The following is an 11,355-nucleotide window of genomic DNA, read 5'->3' on the forward strand; positions in this document are numbered from 1 at the left end:
GAGCCCCCCAGTACCCCGAGACCCTCGAGTACACCGACGCGATCGGGAGGACGACGATCTCCGAGCTGCGTGACTTTGACGTGGCTGTGACGGATGCTGGCCTAGATGACTGGCAGCATTTGATTCGGAGGGTGAGTTCTTATTTTGCATAGTTTTCGTGTAAGAACACATTTGATTGAACTTATTCAGTTTACTGAGAATTCTTTTGAAACGCAGGTCGCGCCATCTCGGTTTGTGGCACTATGGAGGGTGGCCAACCGGCTACGAGCTACGGCCATCGAGGCACTCGTCGGCGGTCGAGGTCGTCAGGTATGAACCTCATTTATTTTTCCTTGATCTTTGGTTTTTCAGTTTTGTTTGAATTGATTGACATGAGCCAATTTCTTGTTGTCCACAGGCCGATCGTGAGCTGGAGCGAGAGTTGACCCAGTCTCGGGAGGAGACGGCTCGTTTGTCGAAGGAGCTCGAGTTTCGGGACGCCGATATTGCCGCTCTTATGGCGAGGGTTGCCGAGCTGGAGGGTGCCCAGCAGTAGTCTGCGTGGTTTTGTAGACTTGATTTTGAACATTTTTGGATTTGTTTGGGGCGCAAGCCCCCAGTTTACATTTGGACTTGTTTGGGGCGAAGCCCCCAGTTTGCTTGTATATTTGCTTTTTTTGTTGTATATACGACGGCCTGAGTGCCTTTTGCTGCTGGGTTGTGTTATTTGTACCTGCAGGTTAGCTTTTGAACAAGTTTGGTAGACAACGGTTTACACCGTCATGCTGCCGAAATTTACATAGAAAATCACTTAACACATACATTTTTATATACACATAAGGCCTTTAATTAGTGCAAAATGAGACTTGAAAGGACGTGAAAATGCAAAAATTTTGTCGGAAATGACCGGACGGTAGGGAGGGTTACCCCCGAAAAAAAAAGAAAAAGAGAAATCTATAAGTTAGAAAATGGAAAAAATAGAAATTAAGAAAATGAAATGACTAAGTAAATGTTGAAATAAAAAAGAATTAAAATGAAAACTAAATATAAAAGTGTGAGAAAAATGGCGGAAAATGTCGATGTCGCCTCGAAATGCGCGTTTGCGGATTAAGGAAACCTGAAGCATGGTAAATTTCTCGGATTTACCAAAATAAAATCCCGTAGGAATAGGAAATTATTCGTTTATAGAATTAGGAAAGATCCAAACGCGAAATCACGAAGTGAGGTCTGGGGAAGAGGCGCAGCATGAGTCGTCCCGTCTGAAGAGGCGCGGTGCCGCGCCTGTTCCCAAGCAGTCGGTTCGACGGATTTTTGGAAACAAAGAATTAGTATAAATAGAAGCGTCGACGAAGCTTTAAATCATATAATTCTTCCGTCTCTTCTTCGTCGATTCACACATAAAAACTCCCAATAAATTTTCAAGAGAAAATTATCATCATGAATACCTTAGAGATTCGCTTGAAGGAATGGACTAATGAGTTTTCGAACATTGAGAAACATGACATGGGTGCTTATAACCTTGGGTCTTTGTTGAGTTTGAAACTCATTAAGGTTGTAAAACCGTTCTTGGATGCTTGCCTTGATTATTGGGACCCAAATTATCATGTTTTTGCGTTCCCAGGAGGTGATATTTGTCCTTTTCCTGAAGAAATTGCTACTATTGGCGGGTGGGACCCCGAACATTTACCTGCCATCCCTTCTACTGCTCAAGGGTATAAGAGCAAGTTTAGAGATTTGCTTGGACTTACTAGACTTGAGGTAGATCGTCTCGTTACTCCGAAGGGCGTGAGGATGCTAGATTTTATAGACCGATTCATCAACAGGGCCGACCCTACTGTCTCTTATGTTGCTAGGAGGAGAGCATTTGGCTTCTGTTTGCTTCATGTTTATGTCTTTCAGGGACATGTTGATGAAGATTTGAGAGGTGATCCCCGTCTATTGGGTCTTATTGAGCAAATGGAGCTGCGCAGGAGCCCAGCTTGTCTATGCTTAGGGGAGATTATCTTGGGTTTGGACAATAGGAAATCCAACCGCGATCTTCCATTTTTGGGGAGTCCCGTTATCCTACAGGTAAAAGACAATAGGAAATCCAACCGCGATCTTCCATTTTTTTTTTTTTTTTTTTTTTTTTTTTTTTTTTTTTTTTTTTTTTTTTTTTTTTTCGTTTTGCGGGTGTCTAATACCTGTTTTTTGGTAGGTTTGGCTTATGGAACGGCTCCGATTGCTCGAGCCCCCAGTTCATGCACTTTCCTATCATGCCCGTATGATTTCGATGAGGACACGGCTGTACATGGTGGACTTCACCCGCGATTATTGGAAGAACAAGTCAAGAATGATGACGGCCCGATCGGTGGGTCGTTCCGTGGTGGCACCTCAAGTCTGCCACTGGAGTGTCTTCTTTGGATCCTACTAGGTCCGTGCGCATTCCCCGGATTGGAGTTTATGGTATGCATCTTTCCCGAGAGATTGATGAGGCAAGTCGGGTTGAAGCAGATGATTCCGAGGCTTGATACCGTCCCGCAGATCGCTATGGCGCTTACTACAGAGAGCCGAAGAGAGTGGGCTATGAAGTGGGCCCAAAGAAACATGTGGTTCTTGAACTTCTCCTCCAATGCCTTGTGGGTGTCGGACTCTTATCTGAGGTGGAGGAAGGCTGCAACTTCGGAAGAGCGCGAAAAACTGAGGAAGCGCGAGCCCGTTGACTACAAGGTGCGCGAGGGAGAGAAAGAGAAGGAGAAGCATCCGACTCAAGGAGAAGAAGAAGCCGGGTTCCAAGTCATTCATCCTTCAAGAAATCGAAGACTACTCCTGTCCGCAGAGATGGTGGTTGGCAAGAATGGAAGAGTCGCCTCGAGAAAAGACCGTTGGTGATTAGGTCTGAAGTGGTGCAAGAGCGCCCGGCTCGAGGTCGTGACAAGAAATATGACAAGAACGACAAGGGCAAGGGAAAGATGGAGGAATAGCCCAAGTCTTATTTATTATTTGATTATTATTATTATTGTTGTAATAAGAAAGGAGGGATTTTTAGAATCCTAGCCTAGTCTATTTTTATTATTTGCCGTATTATTATTATTAGAAATTGAATGAAATAAAAAGGTTAAGTGGTTATGAAACCGTTGTGATTTTCTTTAATTATTCTTGTCGAATTTCAAATGCAATGCAAATGTCCTTCTATTTACATTTTAAATATAATGGTGGGTTGAATCCCGTGAAGGATTGCCTACGTATTCACTTAAAAAGCGAAATCAAACCCTTGCGCGTAGTTCGAGTAAATGTAAAAGAATAATTGTTCGAAGCAAGAGCTTGTAATGAACATAGAAAAGAAGCATGAGCCTTTGCTTACTCTGGAGGTGCGAATTTAGTTTGTTTGATGATATGAGGATGACAAGTTTGCCAAGATGCAAGAGCATAGTGACATTCAAATGGGCCAGGGGCCGTTTATTTAGTGCCACAAGAGCGACACGTAGGTTTACGCGAGGCGCGTTTTTGTTCCTGTTCTAGGCATAGTATCGTTTCAGTTGGTCGAGATTTGTGGGGTTTGAGAACTCATTCCCATCTAGGTCTGTGATTCTAACCGCACCCCCTGGGAGTATTGATTTGACTAGATATGGTCCGGCCCAGTTAGGTTTGAATTTTCCCCTTGGGTCGACAGGTAAAAGAGATCTGACCGATTTGAGAACTAAATCTCCTTCTTTGATGTTTCTTGGCCTAACCCTTTTGTTGAAAGCTCGTTTGATACGTGCTTGATATGTTTGGACATTATGTAAGGCACGAAGCCTACGTTCATCCAGGAGGATGAGTTCTTCGTATCTATCTTTCTTCCAATCGGCCTCCGGGATTTGACTCTCTAGTAGGATGCGCAAGGATGGTATTTCTAGCTCGACTGGTTGTACGGCTTCCATGCCGTAAGTCAAATAGAAAGGAGTAGCCCCAGTGGGCGTCCTGACGGATGTTCGATACCCCCACAAAGCAAAGGGTATTTTGCTTGGCCAATCTCTATAATTGTCAGTCATTTTCTTGAGGATTATGACGACATTCTTGTTAGCCGCTTCTACCGCGCCGTTAGTATGTGGTCTATAGGGCGATGAGTGATGATGCTTGATCTTGTACTTGGCTAGCAATTGTTCGGTTTCGGCTTGGAAGTGGGACCCATTATCGCTAATGATCTCATGCGGGCAACCATATCGGCAGATGATGTTATTTTGTATGAATTTGGCTACATTTTTGGCCGTAAGAGCGGTGTAGGAAGCCGCTTCTACCCACTTGGTGAAGTAGTCAATTGCTACTAGGATGAAACAGTGACCTCCTGTTCCGGCTGGGGTTATTTTCCCAATTATGTCAATTCCCCATGCGGAGAATGGCCAAGGAGATGTCATCGTATAGAGCAACGAAGGAGGGACATGTTGTACATTCCCGAAGATTTGGCAATTGTGGCAATGTCTCACATATTTGATGCAATCGGATTCCATTGTGGTCCAATAGTACCCTAGACGTGTGATTTTCTTTGCCATCATAGGTCCACTCATATGAGGACCGCATTCTCCGTCGTGGACTTCTTCCATCACCTTTCGTGCCTGTGAATGATCAAGGCAACGTAGGACTACACCAAGAGGTGTTCTTTTGTATAATTCTCCTTGCATGAGAACGTATTGTGAAGACAATAGGCGTATAGCTCGTTGTCCCCTCTTGTCCATATCTGGTGGATAGGTACCATTAAGCTTGAAGTTCAGGATTGCTTGGAACCAGGGTTCCCGTGCGATTTCTTCTTCATCGGTAATTTGATGGACATAAGCCGCTCCGACCGTCGTTCGATACACAAAGGCATTTCCATCATGTAATCTGGCATGTTTATCAAAGATGCAAGTTTCGCAAGAGCGTCTGCAAATTGATTTTCTTCTCGAGGTAGGTGTAAGTAGGTTACGTGATCAAAGAATTGAGCGACTTGGTCTATCCTAGCCTGATAGGGTGCTAGGCTTTCACTTCGGATTTTCCAAGATCCCGTAACTTGGTTGATGATTAGTGACGAATCTCCATGCACTCGGAGGTTTTTGATGCCTAAGCTTACCGCCGCTTGTAGTCCAATTAGACAAGCCTCATACTCTGCGGCGTTGTTTGTCACCTCGAAGTCGAGTTTGACAAAGAATCGATGTATGCTCACCTTCAGGAGAAATGAGCAACACTCCTATCCCAAATCCTCTTAGGTTTGATGCTCCATCAAAGTATAGGTCCCAGGAGTCTACATCTGTTTGAAGTATATCCTCGTCGTGAAATGACCAAGTATCTATGGTTTGTGCGTCGTTGATGGGATTTTCTGCGAAGAATTCGGCGACGGCGCGACCCTTTATTACTTTCAGTGGCACGTATTTGAGGTCAAATTCCGAGAGCATCATGGTCCATCTTGCCAGGCGTCCGTTGAGGACGGGTTTCTCGAAGAGGTATTTGACTGGATCCATTTTGGAGAATATCTTGACGGAGTAGCTAAGCATGTAGTGACGTAGCTTCTTTGTTGCCCACACAAGAGCGAGGCATGTCTTTTCGAGTTGTGAGTATTTGCACTCGTATTCCAAGAACTTCTTACTTAGATAGTAAATAGCTCTTTCTTCACTTCCTACGGTTTGAGCTAGCATAGCGCCCATGGCGGTTTCGATTCACCGTGAGATACAAACCAAGAGGTTGATCTTGTTGTGGTGGCATGAGCACCGGTGGTTTAGCCAATATCTCCTTGATTCGGTCGAACGCTTTTGACAATCATCATCCCACATGGTGTGGTCTGTTTTCTTGAGTTTCTTGAAGATAGGCTCGCAAATCATCGTAAGTTTCGATATGAATCGACTTATGTATTGAACGTTTCCCAGAATCCTCCGACTTCTTTTTCTGTTTGAGGTTGTGGCATTTCAATCAGAGCTTTGATTTTGGAAGGATCTATTTCTATACCTCGTTGGCTAACGACGTATCCCAGGAGTTTTCCGGATGTTACCCCAAATGTGCATTTCTGAGGATTGAGTCTCATGTTGTACTTTCGTAGCCTTGCGAAGAACTTGCGAAGGTTCGCAATATGTCCCTCTCTCTCCTTGGATTTGACGATCATGTCATCTACATATACCTCAACTTCTTTGTGCATCATGTCATGTAGGAGTGTAGTTGCGGTGCGTTGGTATGTAGCTCCGGCGTTGATCAATCCGAACGGCATTACTGTATAGCAATAGGTTCCCCATTGGGTGACGAACGCGGTCTTATGCATGTCTTCCATGGCCATTTTGATTTGGTTATAACCCGCATATCCATCCATGAAGGATAGTAATGCGTGGTCTGCAGTATTGTCCACTAATATGTCGATGTGAGGGAGAGGGAAGTCATCTTTTGGAATTGCTTTGTTCAAATCCCTAAAGTCAACACAAACTCGGATTCTCCCATCCTTTTTGGGCACGGGTACTATGTTAGCTACCCAGTCAGAATACTCGGAAACTTTGATGAACCCGGCTTTGAATTGCTTATCAACTTCCTCTTTAATCTTTAGAGCCCACTCTGTTCTCATTCGTCGAAGCTTCTGTTTCACAGGTTTGAAACCTGGCTTAATCGGAATTCTATGTTCGGCAATATCCCTGTCGATCCCTGGCATGTCTTTGTAGGACCAAGCGAAGACGTCTTTGAATTCATTTAGGAGGTCTATGAGGTCGGCCCGTTCGGTAGAGCTCAAGGTAGTCCCTATCCTAAGTTCTTTGGGTTCTAGTTCAGTTCCTACATTGATGGGTTCGGTGTCCTCAATTACTGGTCCCCCTTCCCCTTCCTGTAGTATTTCTTTGGCTACGTAGGGAAGTATTTCGGTCAAGTCTGGGTCTTGGTCATCCTCAGTATCATCATAAACAGAATTGCACTCAAGATAACGCAAAGAGTAAGCAGAACCTGATTTATTCATATTAAGATTCGAGTAAAGTTGAAACAAAGAAGCCAACCGATCCATGGTCGGTGGTGGTAAAGGGACGATGAATGGGGCATTTCCCGAACTACTGTGACTACTTGAAAATAAGCTAGGAGAAACGAAGGGAGTGGGGATGACGACAGGAGTAGACTCTCTAATGACTTCTCTTGACTCTGACTCTGACTCCGACTCCGACTCTGATTCTGATTCGAACTCGTCGTCTTCTGGTTCTTCTTTGAACATCTCTCCTTCTCCAGTGGTGAGCTTGAAGAGTCTTCCTTGATTGTTGGTCCATTTGATTGATTTTCTCCATCCTTTCTGCTGTTTTGTGTCGATTTCTGTGATCAATGTGGTGGGGTTGAAGCGATCGTCTTGAAGTATCGTAGTAATGATCTCATCCTGCGTGGCCTTAACAAATCGGTCCTCTCCAAACAGGAGGCTCGCAGCTTGCTCGTCTAAGCAAGGTGCTTGACGGGTTTTGACGGTAGGAACCGTTTCTGGAGGGATGAAGTAGCAATCGTGAAAGATCTCGATTCCGGCTAACTTCCTCTCAAGGTAATGCCAAGGTTCGGGAAACCCGTGAAAGAGTTCTGAACTTCCTTCTTGGACGAAGTATCCATTTAAGGTGGGGAGATATGGCCTCATTTGGACTCCCACGTACTTGCGATTTTGGACTTGAGCGAGCATTTCGAGAACTTCTTCAGCTGTGGGTTTGTATCCTAACCCAAGTGGTATCCTTGTCGAGTTTCCTTTCTTGTATGGTGCAAAGGTGTTCTTCCGAACTGGGTTTAAAGGCATTCCAGGGAAGTATCCTTGATTCTTGAGTATGTGGTTGACCACCAAGTTGGAGTAGGGATTATAGTACAAGGGTGCCAACTCACTTTCTATAACGTTCACACTTTGGAAGCCCCCAAGTTCGTATATGGGATCTGCAAGGACTTGATTGTTTGATTGCTTCTCGATTATTGACTTGATAGGTGACGAAGTGATCGTCACAACTTTGCCATTGAGTGGGATATTGATCTTTTGGTGAAGGGTGGATGTCACCGCTTTGGAAGCGTGAATCCAAGGCCTTCCCAGAAGTATGTTGAATGAAGCTTCGATGTCCACTATTTGGAAGTTGACTTTTCGTTCGATTGGTCCCGTGGCTATGGTTAGGCTAGCAAGTCCAACCACCTTTCGTCGCGTACCGTCATATGCGCGTACACCTTGATTGGTGGGAGTCCAATCCGACTCTTTCATGCCTAGTTTGTATGCCGTTTTGAGGGGTATGACGTTGACCGCGGAGCCATCATCTACCAAAGTCATTGGCACATTCTTCTTTAGACAAATGACGGTGATGTATAGAGCAAGGTTGTGACTAGCGCCAAAAGGTGGCAGGTCTTTATCTGAGAAAGTAATAGGATTACTTAGCTTCGGTGATTCTTGGAAGACCAAGTTGACTACATCTTCGGGAGTAGAGTTATGCGCTACATTCAATTTGGCCAAAGCTTGCAGTAAAGCTTGGCGATGCGGAAATGAGCTTGCCACTAGTTGCCAGACTGAAAGATCAGCCTTGGTTTTCTGTAATTGCTTGAGCAAATGATCAGTGGGGTCGTCTTCGTTGTCATTTGGTGTGATGACATTGGTTGGACCGTTTTGAGTGGTGCTTTGGTATGGACGACCCGAGCGAGTTAGGTGATCCACATCTTGGTCTTCGCCATTTTGGACTATTTCTTTGACTAAGGAGTTTTCGATGAGATACTCGTCCTCGTCGTCATCGGCCCAAACCCCATTAACTGCAGCTAGTTCTTTCATCCTCATGATGTCACTTTCTAGTTGTATGATTTGATCGACTAGCTTGTCGACCACGGCGACTACTTCTTGCATAGTAGCATTTTGAGAGAAGATTAATGTTACACGTTCTTTAGGCATTGCATTGGGATTGCGTAAGGTCGTTACCATGTTTTCTAGTTCCCACACTTGTCTATCTACACTCCTTGCCCATGCGATGAAGTCGGAAATGGTAGGGGAGATGGTAGAGTAGAGTCTTTCTTTCTCAATTGCATGAATTTCATTTTCGGTGGGAGAAATGAGATGTGAGCAATCTAAGGTAGATTCGTCACTTGTAATCACTAGAACTCCAAGAGGATTCTGAGTGTTGTTGGGCTTACCTCCTGGTGGAATTGGAAGTCGACCGTCTTCAATCATATCCTGAAGCACGTGTTTCAACTTGTAGCATTTTTCTGTGTCATGCCCTTTGCCCCTATGGTACTCACAAGAGGAGTTTTCATCCCGAACTTGGACTTTCTTTCGGGTTCGGGAGTAGGTCCAATGGGTTGGAGTTTACCTTGCTTCATTAGCCTTTTTAGAGCGTTGGAGTATGTGTCCCCAAGGTTTGTGAACTTCCTTGGTGGGCTAGTCTTCTTGGATGGCTCGAGAAGGTTAACTTCGTCGGTCTTGCTAGTAGAGCCGTATGAACGACTCGTGGACCCTTGATATCCTCGACCTACCGTTTTGGACAAGAGCCCTTTACGGATGTCATCTTCGATTCGTGTTCCTAGTACAGTTAAGTCCTTGAAGGTCTTGATGTTTTGATATCTCAAATGGTTGGCATATATGGGTTTGAGATTATCCACGAACTTTTCCACGAGGGTAGCCTCATCCGGGCGTTCAACTAGTTGAGTACTAGTCTTCCTCCACCTACTTAGGAAGTCGGTGAATCCTTCTTTGTCATTTTGGGTAAGAACCTCTAGAGTACGCATGTTGACTTGGATCTCGGCATTATCCGCGTATTGTTTCGAGAACTCGATCGCGGCGTCCTCCCAAGTAACGACCTTTTTGTGATCTAAAGTGTAGAACCATTGCTTTGGGATGGTGTCAAGAGATGAAGGAAAGATCCTTAAGAACATCTCGGGTTTGATGCCTTTGATAGACATGTAGTCCTTGAAGGCGCGGATGTGGTTCAAAGGGTTCTCATGTCCTTTAAACTTAGGGATATCCGTCATGCTAAAGTTAGTGGGCAATTTGGAATTGACGGCTTCATACTTACGATTGTTCTCCCGTTAAATGTCATCCCCCTTAAGGTACATCAATTGCTCCTCTAGGTATTGGAGTCTTTTCTCAGCTGCAGTTGTTCCTAGGACAGGATTCTCATCTTTAGACTCGTCATCGGAAAATTATAGCACTCCACCTTTAGGGGGAGGTAGCTTCCCCTCTACATCAAAGATACGGCCTTCGATAAGCTCAAGGCGGTCATAGGTTTGTTCTTGGGTAATTTGCATTTGGGCTATCGCGGCTAGGATTCGATCATTACTTTCTTGAATTTGTTGGAGGTTCGTATCATCACTTGACCCGGGCATCTTGAAATCGGGATAAGAGATCGGCGATGAATCGAACACGACCACCATTCTATCACACTTGCTAAAAGAGGAAAAGTTTTGACTCGTGAAGTGGGTGTGTGCCACTTGTGTTGAGTGAGTTTTGAAGAAAGACAAGGTCTTTGAAAATGTGTGTCCTAGCCAACTGTAGTGTAGTTGTAGGAGTGGACTCGAGGTGAGGTTTGAAATGGGCTTGTGGCCCGAATTTTGACACGACAAACGGACAGAGTTTTGACCGGATTTTGTGCTAATTAAAGGCCCCATTTCGAAATTCTTGATTGAAATTGGGTTTTGATTTTTGAAAATTCGTCATGATTTGTTTTGAAATGGTGATCACGTAAGGTTTACATATTTATACAAGCATTATAACGGGATCTTTGAGTGCATTTAGAAGGGTTTTGGTTTAAAGGGTGGGTTGCCATACCGAACCATCAAACCCGAAGTCTGTGGAGAGGCTCGTGCCAAACAAGAGTAAGGCCGATTCCTAGTCCATTTCCTCAAGTAGTGAAGGCCCTTGATACAAACAAGAGTAAGCATCATGGTATGGATGACGTCAATCGCTATCCATCCTTAGGCCCAAATAAGAATTAGGACCGTTTAGACGGGACGATTGGTCGAATGGGTTGGGTTGGGCCTAGGAAGGCCGATTTAAACGGTCTAGGAAGACCGAGTTATGAAAACCGACAATTGTCTTGTACAAACTTATTCCCTAACCTTGTTCAAGTTTCACCCTTAGCTACACGTAAGTGTATATCCCCAGCAGAGTCGCCAAATCGTGGACAGCGGGCGCCGCCACGGGGCGCTTGGTGAAGGGGCTCGAAAACAAGCGTTTGCATTTTGTATGGAGTCGCCACCAATTTTTATGGGAAATTGGAACCGTTCGAATACCTCGTGTCATGTCAAGACACAAAGTAGTGACATGAACACTAAGCAATCGTTACCCTTAGCATTCTATGCCTAGAATGACTCTCGTGGATGCCAATGAACACGGGTGCTCACGGAGATCTGGAGTAAGGGGTGAGGGTACGTATTAGGAAGCTCTTTTGATCGAACACCTAATCCCGCCCGCCTCGATAGCGGCCTCTACTAATGATTAGG

Source organism: Silene latifolia, chromosome 6 (genome assembly GCF_048544455.1).
Source record: "Silene latifolia isolate original U9 population chromosome 6, ASM4854445v1, whole genome shotgun sequence".
Taxonomy (NCBI): domain Eukaryota; kingdom Viridiplantae; phylum Streptophyta; class Magnoliopsida; order Caryophyllales; family Caryophyllaceae; genus Silene; species Silene latifolia.